Genomic DNA, 21,135 nt, shown 5'->3' with positions numbered 1-21,135 from the left:
GTAATAGTTGACTTGCTCGTAGATGACGTGATCTCATATAAAGAAAACCCAAAACTGCCAGAGCCAATAAATGAATTCAACAAAGTTGCAAAATATAAAATCAATGCAAAACATCAACTGCATTTCTGTACACTAACAATGAACAATCCAAAAAGGGAATTAAGAAAACAACTCTATTTAGGGGCGCCTGGGTGGCACAGCGGTTAAGCGTCTGCCTTCGGCTCAGGGCGTGATCCCGGCGTTGCGGGATCGAGCCCCACATCAGGCTCCTCTGCTATGAGCCTGCTTCTTCCTCTCCCACTCCCCCTGCTTGTGTTCCCTCTCTCGCTGGCTGTCTCTATCTCTGTCAAATAAATAAATAAAAAATCTTTAAAAAAAAAAAAAAAAAAAGAAAACAACTCTATTTATAATTGCAGTTAAAGGAACAAAATACTTAGGAATAAACCTACCCAAGGAGGTGAAATCTTTGCACATTAAAAACTACAAAATGTTGCTGAAAAAAATTAAAGACGTAACTGGAAAGACGGCCCATGTTCAAGAACTGGGACACTTAACGTTGAGATGTCGGTACTACCCAAAGCAACGCACAGACTCAGGGAAGTTCTAATCAAAACCCCAACAATGCTTTTTGCAGAATTACAAAAATCCATCCTAAAACTCATATGGAATCTCAAGAGACCCTGAACCACCAAAGCAATCTTGAAAAAGCAAAATAAAGTTGGAAGTCTCACGTGTCCTGATTTCAAAACTTACTACCAGCCTGCAGCAATCAGGACAGTGTGCTGCTGGCATAAAGGCAGACATGGAGCCCAAGGGAGTAGACAGAACACCCAGAAAGACCCTCATGCATGGGGTCAAATGATTTTCAACAAATGTGCCAAACCATTCAATGAGGGAAATAACATGATTTTCAGCAAATTGTGTTGGAGAAACTGGATTTCCACATGCAGGGGAAAAAAATGAAATTAGACCTTTATCTCACATCATATACAAAAAATAAACGATAATGGGTCAGGGACCTAAACATAAGAACAGAACTTTAAAATTCCAAGGTGAAAAGACAGGGAAAATGCTTCATGACATTGAACTTAGCAATGATTTCCTGGATATAACACCAGATAACAAATGAAAAAATAGACATATGGCACCTCAAGACGTCAGCCATCAAAAACTAAAACAAACAAACAAGCAAAAAAAACCCCCCACACACAAAAAAACACAACATACATTAATGGGTACAATCAGCAGAATGAAAAATCAACGCACGGACTGGGAGAAAATATTTGCATACCATGTATTTGGTGAGGAGTTGATATCCAAATATATAAAGAACTCCTACAACTCAGTAACAAAACAACCCAATTAAAAAGACTTGAACAGACATTTCTCCAAAGAAGATGCACAAATAGCCAACAGCACATGAAAAGATGCTCGACGTCACTCATCATTAGGGAAATGCAAATCAAAAGCACAACGAGAGACCAGTGCACACCCATTAGGATGGCTATTGTTTAAAAAAAAAAAAAACTGTTGGCGAGGACGTGGAGAAAGTGGAACTCCTCTGTACTGTTGGTGACATTACAAAATGGTGCGACTGCTGTGGAAAACAGCATCCTCGTTCCTCAAAAGAAACTAAACACAAAATTAGCCCCTGACACAGCAATTCCACTTCTGGCTACAAACCAACAAGAAAGTAGATGAGAACATGGAGATGTGCAATCAGGGGAGGCCGTTAATCACAGTCGTGTGCAATCTTGCAGAGAACAAGTTATTGAGTTATTTTTTAACAACCGGTTAGAACATTTTGTTTTACTTTTTTATAGAATTGAGTGATTTCAAGTAAGTTGAATTATCTGACTCAAAGAAAGTATGTCCATCAGCTGCTTCCTCCCCCCAGGGAAGGTGCAGACTGTTAACCAGACCTCTAGTTGCCACGGCCAATGTCAGTGGGCAGTTGGAGTAAACTGAAACCCAAAAGTCAAAGTTCGGCTTTCTCCGTGGTCTGTAGAATGGAAGGTCAAGTGACGAGATACAGAACCGTCTTGGCAGCAGAGGCAACCATGTTCCTGTCCTACAGCTACTCACTTTGCACTGGCATAAAAGGAACAATAAGCCCTAAGTCCGGGTTCTCAGTCTTCTGCTGCTGGTTGCTCTTCGTCAGTGTCTCATGTGGGAGGAAGGGAAGGAGGGAAGGAAGGGAGGGAGGAAGGGAAGAAGGAAAGAAGGAAGGAATGAAGGAAGGGGGAGGGGAAGAAGGAAGAGAGAGAAAGAAAGAGAGAGAGAAAGGGAAGGAGGGAGGGAAGGAGGAAGGAAGGAAAGAAGGAAGGAAGGAAGGAAGGAAGGAAGGAAGGAAGGAAGGAAGGAAGGAAGGAGAAGGAAGAAAGAAAGGAGAGAAGGAAAGAAGGAGGGAGAGGGGAAAGAACCTGAAGCTCAGGACAGACACACCCCTCATCTCACTGGGGGGCTATAAAAGTTGAACGAGGTAATGGACATGAAAACACTTCGGTCTAAGAGTGATGCACAATAGGTTATTAATTTTATGACTAAATGATATATCTGGTCAACAAGAATCATTGTTCAGGGTGTTTTCCATCTCCGAAATTATCTCAATGAAGGAAGCATCATTTGATTGGGGGGATAAGGCTGACAGTGTTCTTTTTGAGACCTGCTATTCTTTCTCATGCTTTAAGCCATAACATAAGTTTTAGGTTGTTCTGTGTGACTGGGTGAGTTAATGGTAAGAGAAAAGACACACAAAAACGTTGTCAAAATGTTTCTCCACTGTGTGGATGCTTCCGCTTGGAATGCCGCTGATTCTGCCATCAAAAGTACAGACAATTCAGAAGCCAGGAAAGACCTTCTGTTCCCACATACCGCTCCCCCCAAGCCCAGACCCTCCCCAGACGCTCTCTGTGTGTGCGCGTGGGCAGAGACAGGCTGGGGGCTGCAGGCAGGGTCAGAGGCCCTCCTTCCCCACATCCACCAGCACTGTTTGGGAGGGGCTAGGGGCTAGGGTCTGGCCACCTCACTGCCCGGCTTCAGTCGGAGCTGCTGGTTTTGTTTTTATATATTGTGCTTCTGATGAAGACATTTTTTTTTTTTTTTTACAGAAAGCCTTACACTGCTTTAGGGGAAAGAAGGTGGAAAGAGAAATGGAAGGGTAATTGCTCTGCTCATGTCCGTCATTCGCTCCCCAGGAAAGCTGTCTTCTGAGCACCTGACCATGACAAAAAGAGAATTAAAGCCCCCAAAATAAGCCAAAGAGGAGCCGAAATTCTCTTCATGTGCGGCTGGGCCTTGCTTCTCATCTCTAGCACAAACTTCAATAAAGAAAATAAGCTGAACCATTCTTAGAGTGACTTTTCTGTTATCTGACTTACTACAAAGTACCATTCACTGTTGGTGGCTTATTCAGACCCGGAAGGGGTGAAATACCATTTTTCCAGGGAGGAATACCATTTCCATTCCTGGGAAAATGGATCATCAGTCAGCAAATCATCTCAAATGTGCAGAACATCCCACTTCTGAATCTTCTAAATGATAGGGCAGTTACTGCAAACTTTTGGGTGGACACAGTGAATGGTCTGTATTATTAAGGTCATGTGTCTTTAGGGCGACCAGTGGTCCTGGATTTGCCTCAGACTGGGGGATTGCTTGGAAGGCAGCACAATTGTTGCTAAAACTGAACAGTCCCAGGCAAGCTGGGACCATTGGTCATCCTCTGTGACTTGTGGCTGCATGTCATCATAAATGATTTATCAATTAATTGATTGATTGATTCCTTAAATATTCAGTGAGTGACTTTTGGGCACTTAATCAGCCCCAGGGTGGCTTGACATGGATTTCACACAAAGGATCTGCTGTCTAGAATAACTACAAATCAGGGTGGAGAGGGAGTAAAAACCCCGAAGGACCCAACTGTGAGCTGGACGGGAAGAGACACCGTTACCTGGGAGAAGCAGGGGAAACCACACGGACACTGGATGCAGAACGGCCGAGACTGGAACATTTGCGGACAGGCACGGAGGGGCATCTGAATGGAGGACGCACGTGGACAAAGGCACCGGGACAGTGACCGATGTTCATCAGTTCTATTCCTAATCACATTTCAGCCCCTTCACACAGGCTCCTATAGAACCACTTCCGTTGGGTGCCCACAGGTGCACGCACACTCTGTGGAGGAGCTGCGGTGCCGTTGGAAGCCATCTGTGGGTGTGCACGTGGGTTACCAACGCCCCAGCAGCACAGCACCACACTGATTGAGTCCTATCTGTGAGCCGGGCTTTGGAGATGCAGCAGAGAGAAGTTAGACAAGTTTCCCCCTCCTGGAGCCGGCACGGCAGAGCCAACTGGCAACTGATGAGGAGGTAAATGAAGGAAAGAGGTGACATGGTCTCATGTGTACAATGAAGGAAAACAAGCAGAGAGGGTGATGAGGTGGGCAGGGCTATTGGAGACGAAGGAACACGGACACTTCTCAGGGGAGGTGACATCTGAAGAGGGCCCTAAAAGAGGAGAAAGACCCAGGAAGACCAGGGGGAAGGGCATTTTAGCAGAGGGACCCCACCCCCTCCGTGTTAAGACACTGAGTGAGAGTGAGCAGGTGTGCTGGATGTGAGGGTGGCTGGGAGCCAATGACAGTAGACGTGACTCAAGGGGATGTTGAAAGGTCTGGGAGGGGGCAGACATAGAGCAATGGTTTGACTTCTGCTTTAATTTTGGGTGGATTTTGGCAGAGGAGTGACATAATTGGATTGCTTTTCAGATGATGACTTTACATGCTGAGTGGAGAATGGACCGGATAGGAGCCAGAATGGGCCCATGGGTCATTCTAGGTTCAGGTGAGGAAGCACTGTGGTCTGGGCAAGAGTGGACAAAGGAAGTGGTGGGCAGTGTGGGAATCAGAATCATCTCTGACAGCAGCGTTGGAAGGGTTTGTGACAACATAAAACAAGGGCAAAGAAATGGGGAAAAGCAAACATATCTCTGAAATCCTTGAGGTAAGGAATTGGTGAGAAGCAGTGGGCCTCCCGAAAATGGGGGTTCTGGGGGAGAAACAGGTTTGGAGGAAGGAGGAACTAAAATCATCCCAGCAGCGCCCAGATGGAGCCCCCCCGAGTAAGTTGGCCTTGACTCTGCAGCTCATCACGTGGATGAAACCATGGGGTGGGCACGAGCCCGTGGGCAGAAATGCTCGTTAGAGAAGAACACTTGACATCAAACTCAGTTCTTCCGGGATTTAGGGATCAAAGAGAAGGTGGCTAGAAAAAAACAGGAAGGAGCAGCTAGTGCTGTCAGATGAACCAGGAGAATGTGTGCTGAGCAGCAAAGGGAAGAAAGCAGCTGGCATTCACCCCTGCTTCCCCCAGTCTCTGATCACGTGGTCCCAGGTGAGGTTTGTCCAACTCAGTCCACCGAACTGAAAACACTAAGATGTTAAGAGCAACGAAAGGGATGTTGAGTGCACACACTTAGAACTGGGCTGCACACAATGTAGGTACTATTACAGCTCACCTGTTCTCACTTCAGGTAATTGCAAAACTGGATTTTGTTTGCCTTCCTTTGAAGTTTCTGTGCCCACAGCTGACTGAGGTGAGTTACGGAATGACTCATCCTTCCCTCCCAGGTGTGGGCTTCCCCACACAGGAGACCCACTCCTCCCGTGTGGATCTGGCCTCACACTGTGCTGGCTTGCACCCAGCATCCTTGGTCCTCTTGGGAATGCCTGGTTTTGCTTACCCCACTCTGTTGTATGTTTGTAAGGAGTCACCACATCTACAAGTTGTTGAGGCCTCAAGAAAACATTCATTGGATGGGCTTCAAAGAGTTGTATTAATTTTCTATTGATGCTACAACAAATTACTATAAATTTTGTGCCTTAAATAGACATCACAAATTTAAAATCTTACAGTTCCATATGTTAGAAAGCCAACACACCTATCAGTGCATTAAAATCACAGTGTCAGCAGGGCTGTATTCTTTTCTGGAGAATCTAGGAGAAAATCAATTTTCTTGCCTTTTCCAGCTTCTAGAGGCTAGGACATTCCTTGGATGACTGCCTTTCTCTGTAGTCAGAGAGCCCTTCCCACACTCTGTCACACCCACTTGCTTCTGATTGCACATCTTTTTCGCTGACTCTCTGCCTTTTCTTCCACTTTTAAGTACTGGGTATACATGGATAATCCAGGCTGATCTCCCCATCTCAAGTTCAGTTTATGGACAAACTTAGTTCCATCTACAACTTTACTGCCCTTTGCCATGTACCAAATACATTCATAGGTGCTGAGATTAGGACAGAGACTTTTCCTGGTGGGCCATTATCCCATCTCCACATCTTGGAATTGTCCACAAAATGTACGGGGTGTGTGAGTGTGCAGGTTTTTTCCTAGAGACACAATCCATAGCTTTCATCAAATTTTCAGTGAGTGGCCCAAAGCAAAGTTTAGAACCACCGTTTGAGCAATCACATAAAAACCACCTGTCCATGCAGTGGGGGTGGACCTCTGCTTACGGTACCAACCATCCAGCATTTATCATTAGTGTATTAATCATCCAGCATTTATCATTAATCAAACATCAATTGTCAAAGCAAATCAGCATTTGAGCTTTTTCTGCCTCCAGCGCCACAGGCCACGCTCCATCTTTTCCCAGATCAAGTATCATTGCTAAACACCACCTATCTCATATTTTCTTTGGAATGCTTTTGAAATTACTAAGATTAAAAAAATAAACAATACCATACATATTGGGTTTAACCTGACTTTGAAACCAGAAACCAGTCAACTGACAAGCAATCCTTTCTCTGTTTTTACACAAATAGTCATTGTATGTGTGTGTCATTGGCTCTCTGTGAATCCCGGACTTATTTATAAAATGCATCATGCTTATCTTTAGACTGCCAACGGGAGTGATTGAGAGCAGAAGGTGTTGATGTTGACAGTTCTCTGGGTATATCCTTTACTGGCCAGAGACAGGAGAATCCTATTGTCCACCCGTAGCCTTTCTCATCTTCAGTCTGCCATCAGGGTCTTATCTACGCACAGATAAAACAAACCAGATAAAGGTTGAACGCACTAGGAATTTGTTGACTAAAAGGTTATTGTATCATCTAAATTAGGAGGCATGCCCTAAGTCTATTTTATAGACAGCATTGGCAAGTGTGAGTTTTTACCCAAAATACCATCCAGCGTCAAAATCATCTTTCACAAGAAACAGATGTTGGCGCCATCCTAGCCTTGTAAGTTAGCGGAGCCCAGAGGAAGTTCAGAGACAGATGAAATGCACAACTGTGTAAACCGAGTCATGGAAAAGCTCAGTGATTGTTCCAGGGTCAGAGGGAATTTCTGTAATTAGACTCCTTCCCATTTAGCATCCTATGCTCCCCTGGGTAAGGATCTTATCAGCGAGTCTCTTGCAGCATCTTGACTGATGGGGGTTTGTTATAGGCACGCAGTCCACACTCAATTTAATGGGGAGTCAGTTGGAAAAATACTCTTATTGAAGATCTGTTTCTGATGGGGCTCTGGGTCTTAGAGTTTTACTCAGGGCACTAATGCATAACACTGTTCCTGATTTATACAGGTAATCCACTTTGAGGGGAGAGAACTCATCAGCTCCTCCATGCTACAAAACACAAATGTATGGAGGGTGACAGACCATCAACCCGGTACTTGGGAAAGATAAGCATCCACTGATGGTGACGGTAAAAGGTGTACGAGCAAAAGCAGTGTTGTTGGGCTCTCAGAGCTCGAGGATAGAAGTTTATGTGCTTAGGATTATCATTCTCTGCCTCATGGAGCCTTTGGTGATCCTGCTCTTGCCACCAAAGGAGCCCCGTGGGACTGAGCGTGGCCGCACCACGGTGAAGCACTTCACACAGAAGCAGCTGTCACCTCACCTGTTTCCCAGCCCATTCAAAGGCCAGAGAAATTCTCCAATTTAGCAAGCAAACTTAAGTCATTATTAGAAATGACAGGGAAACCTGATGAAATTGTACTTTCAATTGGAAAACAAAATTGCAATCAGACCAACATGATTTCCTCATGGTCTGACCATGCTAATGCCAGCCGAGACATGGGCAAATGTATTTAAAAGTCATAATGGAGCATTACCATGCGATCTCCTTTCACTGGCCCTTATTAATATAAAACTTCAATTTGCATGTAAATGTGGTCAACTTTCATATCATCAAAATACATGAGGCCTGGGAAAGTAATGAATTGAAGTTGGATGCAGCAATTACTGACGTTTATAAAGAATTTTAAAGAGGTCAGTCTAGCCTTGGCTGAGAAAATGAGGAAATCAACAGGGAATATTGTCAATATAGCAGCCGGGGGAGTCGGAGTCAGTCCCAGGTGCTGCGAGCCGGGCGATGATTAATAGAGAGGGAGCGGCCGCCTCTCACCCAGAAGGGCTCGGCCAGACCCCGGGCTAGCGCGCCCCATGAAAGGTGCTTGCTGGTCCGGTCTGGAGCTGCCTCGCGGTGTGTTCCGGGGGGAATCAAGGAGCAAGTGCTTACGAGCGAAAGCAGGGCTGAAGGTTTAATTGGGCTGCACATCCTTTCAGCTTTCTTCAGTGGTTGATGTGCAGTTTAACCTTCTTTCCACCTCAGACACTCCAGAGCCACGGGGATTTTAATAAGGCACTCGCGTGACGGCTTGGCTAAACATTGACTTAGTTGCTAAATTGAGTTAAACTGCCTTAGCGTGTTGTAATGGCAATTTATAAGTTGCCTGGGTTTTGTTGTTGTTGTTGTTGTGTTTTTGTTTTTGTTTTTAAACAGGAAGTATTTTTCCGGACCACATGTTTCATAAATCCTCAACCACGTGGAGTGATTTGGGGGGATTTCCTTTGCCGATTTATACAAACAAGTTAATAGGCAGCGTAATTTTAAACATGCCTGGAAAAATCAATGCAAAGATAGAAATACTGCTCTAATTCTGGAATATTTTGATGCATAGAAAGCAGGGTCGGAATGCACCAGCCACGGTTTGCAAACGTCTGGAGTGAGGACCTCTCCAGACTCAGTTTCCAAGGAGGACAGAAATCACATGGTCTCTTGCTGAAGGGAGGTGGACTCAGGGTCCAGGCCAGGAGGCAGTCTTGGTGGGGGCACACGCGGGCTATGCCGTTTACCGTTTTCCATCTGTTCTCTGTATATTCCTGCTTTGCATCTCTTCCCTGTTAAGCGATTTAAGAGGCATCTACAAACCTGTTAGAAATGCAGGCCATCTTAGAATTGCATAAACCTTTATGAAATCCATATGTGTACTAGCTACTTTCATTAACTGCTTGGTTCGTGGGTAATTCTCTGTGTGTGACCCCTCCTGGGCTCAGTTTGGCGGTTTCCCCAGCAGGCAGACATGGTTCTCTCATGCCAAATTCCTCATTTATGTCCCGTTGTCTCTATATCCACTTTTCCTTCTATTTGGCTTTTAATTACTTCTTCCTTCATAAGAGTGTGCCTCAGTATGGATGCCCAGTCACCTTTAGAGCTGTACAAATCTATTTTTCCATTTACATAGGTATGGCTATCATCGAAACCAGGTTCCAGATACTGTTACCCATCAGTACTGGGAGCCGGCAACATGTAAGTCTTTGAATTAAGAGGACCCATTTGTGACAACAAATCAGCACCAAGTACACGCTTTAACTCCACTAGTATTTAAATACTTCAAATACTCTTAAATACTCTTTTTCTTCCAGTTAATAAGCAAACTTCCCATCTCCCAAGATCTGTGGTAAATAGATGAAGTCAGGGATCCTTATTGAGCAGAGAAAGGATTACCCAGGTGCTAGGAGCATCCTTCAAGCCTGGACTTTGGATACAGGTGTCTGTAAAAGCATTTTCCTAGGCTTAAAAATTTGAACACACATGCTTTCTTCCACACATTATCTAATGTATGAGCTCCTTTGAATGCATTTTATTTTTATTTTTTAGTTGAGATCAGATTGCCATGTAATGCGGTGTAAGTTTAAGGTATGCGACATGTCGGTTTGATACATGTATGTATTGCGACATGATCACCCCCTTAGTGTTGCCGAACGCCTCTCTTGCATCACATAATTATCATTTATTTTCTGTGGTAAGAACAATTACGATCTCGGGGTGCATGGGTGGCTCAGTAGTTAAGCGTCTGCCTTTGGCTCAGGGCGTGATCCTGGCGTTCTGGGATCGAGTCCCACATCAGGCTCCTCCGCTGGGAGCCTGCTTCTTCCTCTCCCACTCCCCCTGCTTGTGTTCCCTCTCTCGCTGGCTGTCTCTCTCTCTCTGCCAAATAAATAAATAAAATCTTTAAAAAAAAGTACGATCTGATCTCTTAGCAACTTTGAAATTTATAATGCAGTGTTGTTGACTATATGCACTATGCTATGCTTTAGATTTCCAGAACTTACTTATCTACTAATTGAAAATTTGACCTGGGAAAAAACATCTCTCCAATCCCCTGCCCCAGCCCAGCCCTGACAGCCACCTATCTACTCCCTTGTCCTGTGAGTTTGGCTTTTTAAGATTCCATCAATACAGTACTTGCCTCTCTGTCCGACTTACTTCACTTAGCATAATGCCTTCCAGGTCCATCCATGTTGCTGCAAATGGCGGGATTTCCTTCTTTCTCATGGCTGGATAATAGTGTGTGTGTGTGTGTGTGTGTGTGTGTGTGTGTGGACTCATCTGTTGACGGACGCTTAGTTGCTTCCATGGTGTTGGCTATTGTGGATAATGGTGCAATGAGCATGGGTGGGGGGCGCTGACAATACCCCCTCAAGATCCTGATATCAGTCCTTCGGGTGTGTACCCAGAAACGGGATAGCTGGGTCATAGAGCAGTTCAGTTTTTCATTTGCTGAGGAACTACTGTGGCTGCACCAGTTTGCATTCCCACCAACAAGTGAAGGGCTCCGTTTTCTCTAATCCTCACCAACATTTCTTATCTCTTGTCTTTTTTGTCATATCCATCCTAACGGGTCTAGGTGATATCTCACTGTGGTTTTGGTTTGTATTTTCCTGGTGATGAGCGCTGTTGGGCACGGTCTCATACACCTGTCAGCCATTTGCATGTTGTCTTTGGCAAAATGTCTATACAGGTTCTTTGCACACTTTTTAACTGGATTATTGCATTTTTGCTATTGAGTATCATGAGTTTTCATATACTTTGGATATCAATTCTTTATCAGATATATGATTTGGGACCATCTTCTCCCATCGTGTTAGCTGTCCGTTCACTTTATGGATTGTTTCCCTTGCAGGGCAGAGGCTCTTTAGTCGACTGTGGTCTCATTGGTTCATCTTAGGTTTTGTCATCTGTGCTTTTGGTGCCCTACTAAAGAAATTGCCAAGACCGATGTCACAGGTCTTCTCCCTTATATTTTCTTCTAGGGGTCTCCCAGTTTCCGTCTTATGTGTAAGCCTTTGATCCATCTGAATGCATTTTCGCATAAAGTTGGCCAAGCCAGCATGTTGTCTTGGTGGGTGATGCATCTGGAGAAGAGTCTGTCCCTGTGGCCAAGAAGACACAGCAGGGCAAGCTGAGAGGAGTGCGCTGGAGGCCAGGCATGAGGCCCCACCTGAGATGAAAGCTCTGCTTTCTCTGCGTGTGCAACTTGCCCCCCAGTGAGGCTGTAAGCTCTGTAGAGGTGGAAGATGGGATGGGGACAGTGAGGAAACTCTCTGTGTACAAGGTGGCACAGGTAGCAGGGACCGAGCCCAGGAGCGGAACCACACAGATTCTGAAGGGACCTCGGGACTAGACGTCAGTGACCCTACTCAGGAGCCAGTGAAGGTACACTTTATCCCCTAATCTGTATGGTGGGGAGAGGTTGGGTGATCCCCAAGGCTGCTTCCCAAGATTGTCCCTGTGGGTGGGCTCACACCAACCTGACACTTACTCTCTTTGGCTCCCTCTTGACACCTCCTGGTATGTGTCATGGAGGCCCCTGGCTCCAAGAATCAGACATGGGAGCAACTGCCCCCACCTCCCAGTCTCAGCCAGCCCCTGCCCCCCGCCCCAGCTTCCATGAAGGCATGTGAACCAGCTCCTAGTCACAAAGCAATGGTCCCACATGGAATGGAGAGTTTGCACACAGTTGGCTCTTGGGGAAGGCTACTTAAACACCTCGCTGTTCCTCTGCACCCCACTGTTCTTGCCCATCCCAGCCCTGCCTGAGACCTGCTACACAGTCTGGGACTCTGTCCTCTCCAGGATAAACTTAATTTAAAGGTGATGATGTTTTTCATAAGACACAAAATATTACAATTGACTACTTTGTATCATATTTGACTTAAAAGTGTAAAGAATGAGTTTCCACCTTCCTGACACTGGGTGATATTTACTGATCTTCCTGCTTCGTTTTCTCGTCTGTTCCACATTAATAGCCACACTGTACAGCCTGGGACCACAGAATCATTTGTGCAACAGAGAACGGCTCACGGCTAAGGCCAAAGACCAGCCAGAAGGGAGTAATACAGAAAAACCTCGTCCTTGGGAGAATCCGGTTGATTTAGAAGATCACTGGTTTTCTGTAATTCTTTTTTATTTTTCTCTTCACTAAAGAACCAAACCCCTAATTATTCATACCATTAACTCAAGTAAATGACCAGTCTGTTGTACTCCTACATGGAAGCAAAGCCCACTTCACCTAACATCACCCTCTGTTTCTAAGGCATGCACAGTAGCAATGTCGCCCATACTTGTCGTACAGGATTTAGTCCTGTTATTTCTTACTAATATCTCAGTTGTGCTGATGTGTCTGTTATGTAGATCACTGTGGCTTCCATGTGCAAAGAGGAAGCACACTGAAACTGCAGTGAGAATGCAGCAGAAGATGAAGGAGCCACAGTTGGACATTTTCTTTTTTTTTTTTTCAAGATTTTGATTGATTTTATTTATTTATTTGAGAGAGAGATAGAGCACGAGAGCAGGAGGGCATGAGCAAGAACACAAGAGTAGGGGAAGGGAGAACCAGACTCGTTGGTGAGCGGGGAGTCTGATGTGGGGCTCCATCCCAGGACCCAGAGATCATGACCTGAGCCTATAAAACATTATTTATAATGTATAATGTCTCTATGTTGGACATATAGCTAACAGAAATCTTAATTTTGACAATCCATTGATTGTAAAATGCTGTGTCATGGTTTGAATTTGTATTTTTCTGATTGCATGAAGTTGGAACATTTAAAAAAAAAACAGATGGCTTAACTGACTGAGCCACCCAGGTGCCCCTATTTATTTATTTTAGAGAGACAGACAGACAGAGAGAGGGAGGGAGAGGCAGCATGAGCAGGAGGAGGGGTAGAGGTGGAGAGAGAGGGAGAGAGAATCTCAAGCAGACTCCCTGCAGAGCCAACATGGGGCTCGATCCCAGGACCCTGAGATCACAACCTGAGCTGAAAACAAGAGTCAAAGGCTTAACAAACTGAACCACCCAGGGGCTGAAATTGAAGATTCTCTGATGTTTCCATTGATACACAGCACACAATACACCCTGAACAGTGTTTGGGATATCTTCCCAGTGACTGTAGTGATCAGGTCAGCATACCAGCCCTGTGTTCCCACGCTTTCCAACTTTCTGCTCTGCGATCTCTAACCAAGGCTGTGCCCAGCCGTTGAAAAGCAAAGTGTAAATCCAATCTTTATTTTGTAGTGAATGAATAAATAGCCAAAACCTACCCAAAGCCAAACTGAAATTTGGCATAGCGATCTATTAGATTTTATGTATAATACGAGAAACAAGAAACCTCATACATTTTTTTTCAGGATTTCATAATTAAAGTTGATATAAAATGCATTCAAAAAATTCCATTTCCCTAAATAGAGTCACTAGAAATAATTGTTCAGTTTCATGCTAGGACTCGACACAGGGCACACTTCAGCAATAGGGGATTTATTTTAATCATTCTCTCTTCTGACTTCCTTAGTTCACAGATGTACACCAGCTCCTGTCTGTGAGGGGACAAGAGTCGGCAGACCTGCCCTGGGTTCTAGCCGTCAAGGAACAGAAAGCTGAATTAATACTTACTGAAGCAAGGGGATCTGTGCCCTCAGACACAGGTCCCTGGAGCAAAGTAGAACGATGTCTTCATAGAGTGGGGCTTGGGGGTTGGCAGACCGGCAGGGGCTGCAGAAAGGGGGTCCGCCAGCCATTTGGCTGGGGCTCAGAGAAGACTTGATTGGAGTAAAGCTCTTCCCAGTTGGCAGACTTCAGAAGTAAGAAGTTGCTGGTGGTGGTTTGGCTTTCGGAAGCATGCGTGCTCCAGGGCAAAGGCACCGCTGCTTGATTACAGGGGTCTGAGCGGAATCTGGGGGACGTCAGGGGAACCACGTACCTGGGCTGACGGCCCCACACTGCAGCAGCACAGCTCTCCCCTGCAGGGCTGGGGCTCTGCTGGGCCTCTCCCTGCGGGTGTCCGTCAGCCTCCACGGCTGGGAGACCACCAAGAATCGTCCCCACCTCCACCACAGGTGAGGATTTTTCTTCGAGATGATGTCTCATTTGAAACTGTCAGAGCTCTCATTGACATACTCATCAACATGATTTTATCCTGTTTTGGTCTTTGAATGATCTGTTCAATCATCCGATAGAGAAGTATCTGTACGAAAGTGTTCATCGGGTGTTAAAATGCTCCAAGTATTAAAATGAGGAAGACATCACGGAGTTAATCTGCACACAGAAAAGCAATGGCTTGTGTTACCCATGGCTTGGCTGAAAGAAGGTTCCAGACTACAGTATGACTCCGAATTCCTCAGGCTTAGGAGTTTAAACTGGTGTGTTGTCTTCGCTACGCAGGTGATCGCTCTTTCCAGGGCCCTGTCCCACCTGATCTTAGCTACACCCCCAGGGACACTGGTGTCTCTAGAGACTCTGTTTAGGGAGAAACAACCCAACGAGGGTATCCAAGAGTCATGAACTCGCCATGATCTGTTAGGGTCCCAGAAAATGTCCAAGGTCCTTTAAATGGGCTGTGCTAACAATTGTTTGAGAGCTGAATTGTACAGTGAAGGCGTGACTCTCCTTACAAAGTCTGAATCTGAGTACCTTATTTGCGGTAGTGGGGAGCATGAAAGATAAGAACAGAAACCGACTTACCTTAAACTCTTAAAAAAGGAAAAAAATATATGGCCAAAAAATACACAAGTATGCAAGCAGGTGGGGTGGTGAATCATTAGGAGTTTCTAGGAAATGTGGCAGGTGCCGTGACCTTGGCCTGGGGGGAATCCGCCTGCCTTACTGCACTAGTTTCCTGCTTCTGCTGTAACAAATGAGCATACACGGTAGGGCTTACAACCATTTTACCGCTCTGGACATCAGAACCCGAAATGGGTCTCACCGAGGTAAAATCAAGGTGCTGGCAGGGTCGGGCTGGGTCACAGGCTTCTCACATCTCACAGAGCAGAGGGACCACAGGAGTCCTGTGGGAGTTCTCTCATAAGGACCGGTCCCATCGTAAATCTGAATTTCCCATCAGCAGAGTTTGCCTCGATTAGCAGCTACCTGTGTTCAGTTACTTGTGCCATGACTGCAGCTGGAATTAACAACTCTTTACTAAAGGAAGGATTTAGGGGCACCCAGGTGGCCAAGCACCATGACCTAAGCACCTCCCACAGGCCCCGCCTCCTAACACCATCACTGTTGGTGGTTATGGTTTCAACACATAAATTTGGGAGGACACAACTCTTCTGACCTCAGAACCCACATTCTCTGGCTCATGGCCCCTTCCGTCTACAAAGCCGGCAACCCCATTGCTCTGAACGCGGCTTCTGTTGTGCAGGCCCCCCTCTGACTCTGGCTCTCCTGTCTCCCTCCTTCACTGATTGATAAGGACCCCTGAGAAAACCCAGGATAATCTCCCCATCTCGAGGTCAGATGACAAGCAACCTCAGTTCCATCTGCAACCTTAATCCCCTGGGCCACGTGACATAGTGTGTCCACCTGTGGCTTTCAGTCACTGCGCCGACAGCTAACACGTTGTAGATGATCCAGTAACCCTTGTGTAACACACAACATTGTGTATTAAAATACCTGCGTTTGTCCACAGTGAAGGAATCCCTCTCATTTATCTTTGTACTTGTAAACTATATACGAATAGCCAATTTTCAGAGAGAAAGCTGGTTTTACCTTTTACAAATCTGAGACCTTATTATTTGCTCGATAAAAATAATATTTGCTTAATTTGCCTTATGTTCTAGTATCTTCTAAAAAGCAATGGATATTATCTCTGAAATGATATTTTGTTTACAAAAGAAAAGTGAAATACTTTTTCTTTTTTTTTTTTTTGATAAAGAAGTTGGACTTTATTTTGAGCCATTCAACTAAGACTGGCAATTCATGAGGCTTTCCGTTTTTTAATTTATTTTTATTTATTTTCACTTATTTTATGTTAATCACCATACAGTACTTCATTAGTTTTTGACTTAGTGTTCTGTGATTCATTATTTGAGTATAACACCCAGTGTTCCTTGCAGTACGTGCCCTCCTTAATACCCATCACCGGCCTATCCCAACCCCCACTCCCCTCCCCTCTGAAACCCTCACTTTGTTTCCTAGAGTCCATAGTCTCTCATGGCTCGTCCCCCCCTCTGATTTCCCCCCTTTCATTTTTCCCTTCCTTCTCCTGATGTCCTCCATATTATTCCTTATGTTCCACCTATGAGTGAAACCATTTGATAATTGTCTTTCTCCCCAAAGATACAGATGTGGTAAAAAGGAGGGGAACATACCCCCCAATGTTCATAGCAACAATGTCCACAACAGCCAAACTGTGGAAGGAGCCGAGATGCCCTTCAACAGATGAATGGTTAAAGGAGATGTGGTCCATACATAAAATGGAATATTACTCAGCCATCAGAAGGGATGAATACCCACCATTTGCACCAACATGGACCGGACTGGAGGCGATTATGCTAAGTGAAATAAGTGAAATACTTTTCAAATACATGTTCCTTTGTTTTCTATCCCTAATGCATGGATGTACATTAAAGTTGCTTGGTGTGTTTTTAAAATGTTAGTTTACTTATAACACCTCCCTAATGGGTGGATTTACTCTTTAGAACCCTCATTATTCTACAACCACAAGACTGTTATGGGCCAACTTATGCCAGACAGCACGGCTGCTTAACATCTGGGATAATATTACCTGCAACCCTACATTTGGAGAAATAAAGTCGAAGGATATGGCTGTGAAGAGCCTCTTTATGACTGTGTTATATCCTAGCAAATTAATGTTAGTGTGTTTTTTTCTTAGCGCTATTTCTCTATGTGTCTGGAACATTACCAGAGTCTCTCACTGTATAAGTCTGGTCATCCCTAAACGAGGAAATTGCCACAATATGCAAGAATTTAAAGACAGTTCCCTGGATTGGACTCATTTAAATGAGAAGGGGTCACGTACCTCTGGAGATCTTGACCAGAATGGGTGTCTGTGACCTACTGGGGTCTACATGAATCCATTTCCTGTTATGTCGTGTGGACCTTGAACAATGCTAGGCAGATATCGGTTACTTGAGTGATCGTGTTGACATGTTGACAGCTGTACAGGTTTTCAACACATGTAAGAAGCCACTAGACTTTAAGTTTTGCATGGTCGCGTATCTGATACACCTTCTTATCAGATCAGGCACTTTTCCTTCAATGCACTTATAACAGTTGTGATGATGTGTTTATTTTGCATTCAGATGTTTAAATCCTTCTTTTATTTACGTTTTAAAATATTTTATTTATCTATTTGAGAGAGAGAGAGAGCAGAAACAGGGGGAGCAGCAAGCAGAGGGAGAAGCAGACACTCTGCAGAGCAGGGAGCCTGATGTGGGGTTCGATCCCAGGACCCCTGACGTGGGATCGATCCCAGGACCCCTGACATGGGGCTCAATCCCAGGACCCCTGACGTGGGGCTCGATCCCAGGACCCCTGACGTGGGGCTCGATCCCAGGACCCCTGACGTGGGGCTCGATCCCAGGACCCCGGGATCATGACCTGAGTCGAAGGCAGACGCGTCACCAACTTAGCCACCCAGGTGCCCCTAAATCCTTCTTTTAGGGAAGAGTTGTTAATTTCAGCTCCAGTCACCGCGCAAGTAACTGAACACAGGTAGCCGCTAACACAGGCAAACTCTGCCGACGGGAGATTCAGATTCTAGGGGACGAGGCAGAGAACACGGGTGTGAAGTCGTCTCAGGACACACTTGTTCCCTGTGGTACCGCTGAGGAAGGGGCAGACAGCGTGCAGTGCCGGCTGTGGGAGGCCGTCCGGGAAAGCAGCTCCAGGGAGCCACGGGGAACTTGTGTTTCCAAATGCCAGGTGACGAATCCACATCAGTGGGATGGTCCTGGGTTCCCAATGACTTCATGGCTGTTAAAACACACACTCCCGTAATGATCACTGATCTTGGCCTATTATGTGCCAAGCTCTTTACATACCGCAGGGGCCAGTGGAATTAACGCCCGTGAATAGAGAATGGAGCAGAGCTGTAGAGACGCCGAGGCTTGGTGGGGTCACGTCAGTTGGATGTGCTGGGAATCCTGTTTCTCTGCGGCCTTACCCAAGCCACCTCGCTCACCTCTATACCCCTGTCTGGGGCAGCAGGAGACGCAGTATGGCACAGTTCTCCACCTTCACCTCTGATCAACCAAAAGGATGTTGCTTGGACACCAGAGCTTGTCGTGGAGGCCCCTCGGGCACCAACCGTGCCTCCAGTGGTTATGAGGTGATAGGGAGGCCCGAGGGCACCAGGGACCCTTGGTTGGGATGTGGCTCGCAGTCCCCATGGCAGACGCTACTTGCCAACCAGTATAGAAGTCCATCGACATTTTAACTACCACCGAGGGTGTACCTGTGCATGCCAGCCAGCGCCAGCCTGCCCTCCCAGAACGGCCTTGTGTGCTGTGACCCCACCCCTGTGTCATCGACAGGCTCTGGTTGGTCATCTGGCCTGGGTTGACTCACACATTCACTGGCCCTGGCTGCACACTTGACCCAAGCTGGCCGGTCAGAACCCTTCCTTCAGGGTCTGTAAAATAGAAATGCACGTGGGTTTCCACTGGCCATGGAGGAGATGATAGCCAGCATAAAGGATGGGGTGGGGGAACCACGTCTCCCAATCGAGAATGATAGATGACCAATGATAGATAGACAGATGATAGATGGATAGATAGATAGATAGATAGATAGATAGATAGATAGATAGATGTTAGAGAGATGATAGGTGGATGATAAATGGGTAGGTAGATGTTAGACGATAGAAAGATAGATGATAGATGGATAAAAGGATAGGTGATAGATGATGGATGGATAGACAGACAAAAAGCGAAAGAAAATTTTGGAAATAAAACAAACAAAAATCAAATTTAAAAAGCACACATCTCAAAAATAAAACTATTATTTAACAGCCAGAAATCACTTATTTTGACTAATTATATTCTAATTTAAAGTTTAGGTAGAGCCTGTCCAAGGTTTGTTTCTTTTTCTATTTAATAGGAGTGATCTTTTAAAATATGCTTATATTTCTTTCTAGATGCATCTTAAAATGCGAGCCATCTACAGACCTCCTATTCCAGCTCCCTCGTGGTACAGATGAAGAATGAGAGGTTAGTTAAGCTATTTGCATTTCTACTTTTCTGTGGAAATAACACCCTTCATGACTGATATTTCGAGGTTGTTTCTGAGTGCATGAATGACAGTTATTTGCCCGTGGTCTGCCCGGGGACTGCAGGGCATACAGGAGACCCTCGTTTGGGTGACTTTGTTCATGCTGGGTCCCTTCAACTGTGGATGGAGAGAGATGTCCTGATCTTGGGCCTACAAGGTAGACCTTGTGAATCATTCCCTTTCTTGCGACTTTCCAGTTGTGTGGAAGACAGCAACTTGCCCCTGACCGGGGTGCCTGCTTGGTGGTGAGCCTCACAGCACATCCCCAGCCAGAAAGAGTCGTGTGTTTTATCATTCTTGCACACTGTGTAAAGCAATGCCTTGCCAAACCAAGAGATGTGGTGGCCTTGGTCAGTGCAGGCGGGACTGAACCTTCCTGGAAACAGCTTCTGGAAAACACCTGCAAGGCACATCTAATATCAAGTAGGGCGGGAATAGTGACCCACTTTCACGGCCAAGCACTCACTCGTCATTTGGGGTCAAACACTTGATGCGGCGTGAAGAAAGGATTCTCTCCCACCACCCAGCGTGATTCTGACCATCACGTTCTCATTCTTTGCCAAAGTCCCTGGCCTTTTATTTTCCTGGACTGAATGGTTTTTAAGATTTCTCTGAAGATCTTTTCTTCCTTCACCTTGAATCACTCCTGTGACTGTGCTCTGAGCCTACCCGAGCTATCTATCTGGCCGGGAGCAGAAAGGTCAGTCAACGAAGGGACAGAGTAAGTCCACTGACTGTGTAAAGAGCTCTGAACGCAAAGGAGGAGACGTATTCTCTGGCAGAGGAAGGACAGACGGGGACTTTTTAATTGTTCCCCCTTGCACCTGTATCAGTGTTCGGTGAAAATCACAGAAAGGCGTATTTAGCTCAATAAAAGGAAGCCATGTCTGACAGCCCCCTAACTGGGCTTAAACAGAACAAGGTGACTTGCCAAGGGGAAGTTGGAAAGTTTGCTGACTGGAAAGCAGCCGATGGGAGCTGAGTGACTGGTGGTCAGTGGTTTGGTGAAGGGCACTCCATCAGGTCTGGGATACAGGTCTCTGCAGTGGATCCCAGGATCCCCCACCACATCCCCTCCTCAGGGCTGAAGCACCCACCCCCTCCCCCAGCTTCTGGGAGTGTCACCTGCTGAAGGCTCAGAGAATCGCCTTACCCAAAGTCACACCTGGGCCCGGGGGCGGCAACAGCTTGATGGTGAAGGAGGACCACCGGCAGCCCCCGGGGCCACACTGGGGGTCACCACGCTCTGGAACCAGCAGACACGGCGGCAGCCACCGCACTGCAGGCTGACTCCCCCACCGGGGCGTCTGCCAGTTCTCCTAGCACACTTCCCGCACAGCTCCGCTCATGCCACTGCCCTTCCAGGGACACAGGTCAGACACAGCCCCTCAGGTTTCCTACTGCGTGTGGGTGTTGAGAACGTTCCCATTTCTTCTCTTTCTAGCTGAGGAGTGACAAGCCACACCTTGTTTCTCATAGACTGGCCGTTGCAGGTCTG

This window comes from Ailuropoda melanoleuca, chromosome 3, assembly GCF_002007445.2.
Source record: "Ailuropoda melanoleuca isolate Jingjing chromosome 3, ASM200744v2, whole genome shotgun sequence".
Lineage (NCBI taxonomy): Eukaryota > Metazoa > Chordata > Mammalia > Carnivora > Ursidae > Ailuropoda > Ailuropoda melanoleuca.
The sequence above is the reverse complement of the archived record's forward strand: the minus strand, read 5'-3'. Positions refer to the sequence as shown.